At 46.9% G+C, this 6,086-nt stretch overlaps 1 protein-coding gene and 1 long non-coding RNA gene across 11 annotated transcripts in view; one reads left to right on the top strand and one right to left on the bottom strand.

Annotated features, from left to right (window-relative positions):
- The window catches only part of CNOT4 (CCR4-NOT transcription complex subunit 4), a 68,621-nt gene extending 68,031 nt beyond the window's left edge, over nt 1-590 (bottom strand). For 4 of the 10 annotated variants that reach the window (XM_042815538.1, XM_042815542.1, XM_042815539.1 and 1 more), the window contains exon 1: nt 460-554. The gene's annotated coding sequence lies outside the window, so the exon portion shown is untranslated. The other 6 variants (XM_042815533.1, XM_042815541.1, XM_042815537.1 and 3 more) reach the window with 4 other exon arrangements.
- Nucleotides 591-791: 201 nt separating this feature from the next.
- LOC122158836 lies at nt 792-5,499 on the top strand. Its single transcript, XR_006168309.1, has 3 exons — nt 792-2,110; nt 4,896-4,996; nt 5,393-5,499. It is a non-coding gene; the product is annotated as an uncharacterized LOC122158836 (long non-coding RNA).
- Nucleotides 5,500-6,086: the final 587 nt, after the last annotated feature.

Genomic DNA, 6,086 nt, shown 5'->3' with positions numbered 1-6,086 from the left:
CGCCCGGCCCGGGCCCTTCCGCGCGCCGCACCGGCCCGGCGCGTCCCCCCGCCGCCAGGGCCGGCCCGGGGGGGGTGGGCTGAGGCCTGCGCCGTCCCGGCGAAGCCTCGGCGCTCTGGTAGGCAGAGCGGCTCGGCTCCCCCCTCCCTTCTTCTCCTCCTCCTCCTCCTCGTCCTCCTCCTCGCCTCTCCCTCCTTCCTTCCCCGGCCCGGCCTTCGGCTCGCACTCACCCGCCTTCCTCGTCCCTGCCCGGCCCGCGGAGCGTGTACGCGGCTCTCCCTGCGCGGCGCTGCCCGGCGGCGGCGGCGGCTGCCGGGCCGGCGGGGGCGGGCAGTGGGTGAGCGTGCGGGGAAGGAGGAGAGGGGAGAAGGAGGAGGAGGAGAAGGGTGGGGAGGGAAGGCGAGAGGAGGCGAGGAGAAACGCGGGGAAGAAACCGCAGCGGCGCTCCCGGGGCGGGACCTGTAGCGGCGGGCCGGCCGGGCGCTCGGGCAGCTGCTCCGACGACCTTTAGGCGAGAGACGGGGAATCTCCGAGCTCGGGGCGCTCCGCTGCCAGCCCGGCCACCATCTTACATTAGGGAGACTTGCCCTGGACGCCGCCTCTCCTGCGCTTGCGCCGCCGACAGTGGGCGGGGAGCAACGGCGGGGGGCGGCCGCGAGGACGGAGAGCGACGGCGACGGCGCGGGGAGCGACGGGAGTTGTAGGCGGCTCAGCCAGGGCGCGCGCGGACGGCTCGGTGCCGCCGCCGGGGAGCGCCGGAGACCCCCGGCGCCGTTACCGCGTCACGTCCACCCGCCGCTCCGTGAGGACGTCGGCACCGGACCGGGGTGCAGCTGCCGGGTATCCCGAGTCCGTTGCCCGCTCGAAGAAGAAAGCAGCACACGGGAACCGGCATGCGCTTGGTTTCCTTTCTCCTGCTGCAAAATCCAGGGAAGTTGTGTTTTCGTGTTTAGCGGCTGTGAGTAACTTTGACCGAAGCATCCTTCCTTCCTGCCAGTTCTCAAGGAAGGAATCTCTCCCTTTGGTCTCCGTGCTGACGGAAACTCATACGGGCTTGGTTACTTCAGCCACTGCTAGGGGAGAGGGGGCAGCGCTGAGCTCTGCTCTCTGTAACAGCGACAGGGCCCGAGGGAGCTGTGTGAGGGGAGGGGGTCAGGACACGGTCTGCACCAGAGGGCTGTGGGCATGAAATGCCCAGGGCAGAGAGCACGGCCCAGAGCTGCCAGAATTCAAGGAGCGTTTGATATCACTCTCAGACATAAGGTCGGATCCATATGTCTCTTCCAACTTAGGATATTCTGCGATTCACCTTTGAATTTCAAGGTATTGAACAGCCTCAAACCATATGCTCCACTAGCAGTGAACTGCCTCACGCTGACACAGCTTGTTCTTCCTGAGACAAGCTAGCGTTACCTCACTTTTTATATTGATATAAGTATATCTGTACCAGAAAAGCTCAGTGAATTAACTTTACTACTTCTGGCTACAGATCACATAAAAATAAATAGTTTCATTAGTAGTCCTGACATAGAAATGTAGCACTTTTTTGGAAACAAAGCATGAGGTGAAATTGAAACAGCTGTATTATGTGAGAAAGTCCTTGTTTGCTTATATATTCAACTGGAACATATACATCATATATAGAGCTACATAGTAATCAAATTCAAGCACATATGTATAAAAATAATGTACAAATGAAAGACTGTATATTTTGCACATTTCCGTGTCAAGCTCTGTATAAACAATTAGGTTCCAGAAGTGCCTATTATGTAAGTAGCTTACATAAATAATGTAATTGGTGACTCACCTAATACCTGGCAATGTGTTCTGTTGAATAAAAGTCCAAAATTTATCTAGAAGATTAATTAAAAGAAAATGTCTAAAAGCTGCAATTTGTGGGTCAGATGTAAGACAGTCTGTGTTTTTTTTTTTTTAAATCCACTACTGAGGGGACTTTCCCTTCCTAAGGGGCTGTTCATATTCCTTTGCTTGAGCCCCATATGAACACAGATTTCACCACCATCCAATAATCATCTGAAAATTGCCTTCATAGGTGAAGATTGCTTTGAGAGACATTACTGGAAGTTACCCATAGCCCTGCTTTAATTTGGTAAGAATAATTCAGTAGACCATCTCATGGCCACTATTAGATGTAAGATGTCCTTACATTATTTTCTTTATTTTAAGCAATTGTCATTGTTTTGATAGATTTTTCTTACATGGCCCCATTTTGACACCTTAGTTGCCTTTGGCAAGATTTATTCTTCATTTGTTTGAATAGATCTGGGAAGACCTCCTAAGAAATCATTTCCATATACAAAAGAAAAACTTCAGAGCACATTTTCTTGAAAATGACCAATGCATATCATCTAGAGTAAAGATGTGTATCCACATGATCTGCTGTTTCGGTTTGCCCTCCCTTTCCCCACGCACACACCCTTCTCCAGAATTCACACCATGTAGCAGAACTGCCACGTTCCACAGTCAGTGCTGTGTCGAACACATACAGGACCCTAATAGGTTCTGCAACCTGGGGAGGAACCAAGCTGTTTTCATGATCCCTCTGTTACTCAATGCCACTTCTAATGCCAGGAGGAAAGATGGCAGAGCTCTGCCTGCCCTTAATACAAACAGGTCAGTGATACAGCAGAGCATCTTGGGAAGAGACATGATTGTAGCCTTCAGATCCTGGCAGAAAAAAAAAAAAAGGTAAAAACAGAGTAGTTCTTCCTCATGCCTGGTTCGGGTGAAGAGGACTTACTTGAGAACTTTAAGATGGTAAGGGCTGCAAAGCATCTGCACCTGCTGCCATCTGAACAGTCAGCTGGATAGGTGCTGCTAGCTGGAATGACCCTGGCCTGTCAGAGTGCTGGAAATACAGACTACCTGTGACCTTCAAGCATGCCAGGACTGAGAAAATCCTTTAATGTTTGGAAAAACGATGTCCCCCAGTTATGATGGAAGCTGTGGTTGGGGGGGGCACCCAATGCTGCAAGTTTCATAAACAGGAAAAAAAAAAAGAAAAAAGATGTTTTTCAAGCTTCTTCGAAAGCCTCATAGACTACAACGGGAAGTTCATGAATAATACAGAATGATATACAATAGTCGATGACAGGATTTTTAGAAATTCATATGAATTTACTGCAACAAAAATAAGAATCTCTCCCTGGACTGCTGTGTATGTTAACAATGTTGCCATTCCTCTTGTCATTCTGGGAGACCCAGATGTCTTTCTGCTCCTCCGGCCAATGGTGCCTTTTACTGTGCAGATGTGCTGGAGAAAGGAACTGGATGACTGTTCCAAGTAACTGCAGAATAATAATGAAGGGCTTTGTTGGCAAATTGAAGGTCAGGTGGAGGAGCCGTGCAGACTCAGATCAATATTTGCTGCAAGTGACAGGTGTTCACTATGTCTTGCTCTAAATCTATGAGAGAAGGAGAAAGTGTCCAAACTGCTCAGGAAAGCAGGATGAGGGATTTTGTTCTGCTCTTTCTTAAGAATATGGAGGTGAAAAATGAATGTGTTGTAGACAAAGATATAAAATACAAGCTTCTTTGTTACTCTTTTTTGTTAAGAACTTTTGTTATTAGGGGAAGTTGAGAACTTTGAGATGCCTCTGCCCATTTTATCATGATAACTTTTACTAATTCAGCATAATTCTGGCATAACACACCTTAAGTGCTAAGTACACTTATCTTTAGAAAGGAAAGCAGAAATCACTCCTGTTTTCTGGAAAGGACACAGATATCCTTGGGGACCTACAAGAAGTCACTGCTACTGTATTAACCTTGGCATGCACTTGAGGTACTGGTATGAATATGACATCTAAATATTCTTCAGAGGTTTTTTTTCCTTCTGCATAATTTCCAGCAGATTTCCATGTATGTTGCTTTCCTTGTCTAAGCCTCCTCTGAAGCTCGATACTTGCATGCAAGTTAACACAAATGTCACAAGCATCCTTCCAGCTCTTTTAGTGCCTTCTGGTTCCTGTGCTAAAAGCCATTCACAAGAACCATGGACATCTCCTTCCTATTCTCTTTCTATTTTGAACCATTTTTTTCATGCCTTAAGCAGCTTGCAGGGCTCGTGTTCATCATCATTATGGTGCCCTGGTTGCCAGAGACAAATTGCAAATATTTTGTCATTTCTATACAGAACACAGTGCCAGTGATAATAGGTTTCTTTTTTTCTCTCAATTTTGGGATGTCATTACCATCTGCTTCTTCGGCCTGGGCTTCCCTAGGAAACTGATGTTCCCAGGAAAGCCAGTGGTGTTTAATTACGTAGGATGCCTCCCACTCTACATGTCCTTGCTATGGAAAGCCTGTGCTGGTGCCGGAATGGGAAGGAGAGAAGATCCAGAATTGGTGAGAGCTGACCAGCAACAGGATTCACGCTTTCAGTTCTGTGCAGTCATGTGCATGTTGTCAGGGATATTACCTTAAAGTGTGTTTCCAAGAGATGAGGAAAAAGTCATACCAAAAAGTGAGGTGGGTAGATCAGAAAGGAATTCAGCATTGCATAGAAACTATTCAACTGCAGAAGTAAATGGGAGATATAATACTGACAAGCAAGAAGGTAGCATTGCCCTGCTCTGTGTAATAGTAAAATAGTAAAATACTAAAATGGAATACAGTCTTTGCATTTACATATATGATAGCACATGCAGGTCAGCATCATGTGCACTAGAAAGGAACAGACTTTAGAGCAACTGGCCCAAATCCAAGAGTTCTATATTGCTAAAGATTTGATTTTAAGTCTCTTGTAATCATTTTCAAATATTTAATGTTGGTAATCTGTCTCCCAAAATGTGAAAGGAACTGAGAGTGCAGCATGCTGAACATAGCATGAACCAAAGTAAATCTGCTATTGCTTTTTCTCTTTCTGCTTCCAGTGCTAACAGCAAGCTTGCCCTGCAGTCCATGTTCCCTTTAACTCCTGCAGTGCCTCCACTCTGTTTGCACGACAGGGAGAGCAGCAGCCAAGCAGCGTGAGGTGAGGACATGGGTTGAGTTCTCATTTGTGGAAGACCACAGTGACCATCTTGGGGAAGGCAGTGCCAAGCTGGTGGAGATAGGCAGCTCATTTCCACTGTCACTGATGGCATCCAGATATTGCCTGGGTTTGAGGTGCAGGGCTGCAATTTAATACAGGATGTGATAGCAGGATTTCCCTCTGCAGCGTTTTCAAGCTCACCATCTATCTGGATTCCAAAAAGCATTTTTGTAACCTCAGTCTCTGCATTTCAGCATAGAGATTTGAAAAATACATATTAGCTCTACAACTCCCCATATGAAGTGACATCATTTGGCAACTATTGTAAACCCTATGACTACATTACAATACTGGGGTTCAGTGGTGATTTGTATTAATCTTTTCCGACTCACCCAGTTCTAGGCATTTGGAAGGGAAAGTCCTGGAGGTCTGTATGGGAACTGCTGAGTCACGGCCTGAACCTCTGATTAATCACCTGAGGTGAGCCTTGAGTCAGCCAGAGGAGCACAGGTGAAGGCAATTCTCCTGGACCTATTTAAGAGCTGGCTACGAGAGGGGAAGGATCTCTTCTGGAGATCCCCTCTTTTGGTATCTTCTGGTGAGCTCAACCCAAGGGTAAGCTCTTCCATTTATTCTCTTTTGTGATCGTTGTCTGCTTTGCCTTACTCTCTTGATTATATTGCAATTATAACATCTTGGTTATACAAAATTATAACATCTTGGTTATACAAGGTCCCACTCAAATCTTTCATGCTCTTGAAGTCCAACCGTTATTTGCTTTCTGCTGGCACTGGTCCCTCTCTCAGGAATGCCTCTCCCTTGCATTCAGTTTGACAAATCATGATACTTAAGGCATGTCATTAAATTGGATATGGATTTGCTACACACAACCTATGGTACAGAATCAGGGGAAGAAAAGAGGCTGTGCTCTGAAGTGTGCAGATTTGTCTGTCAGGGCTGGAATTGTAAAGGAACCCATTCGCATTCAGCTAGATTTAATCCAGATGATCTCGTAACAGAAGAGGGCACTCAGGGGCCAGACAGCAAATAAACTATATCATGTTATGTGATGAGGGGAAATCATTGAGAG

This window comes from Centrocercus urophasianus, unplaced genomic scaffold (assembly GCF_019232065.1).
Source record: "Centrocercus urophasianus isolate 14NV4802_14NV808 unplaced genomic scaffold, USGS_Curo_1.0 seq_15, whole genome shotgun sequence".
In the NCBI taxonomy this organism is placed as follows: Eukaryota; Metazoa; Chordata; class Aves; order Galliformes; family Phasianidae; genus Centrocercus; species Centrocercus urophasianus.
This window is presented reverse-complemented; position numbering and strand designations above follow the sequence as displayed.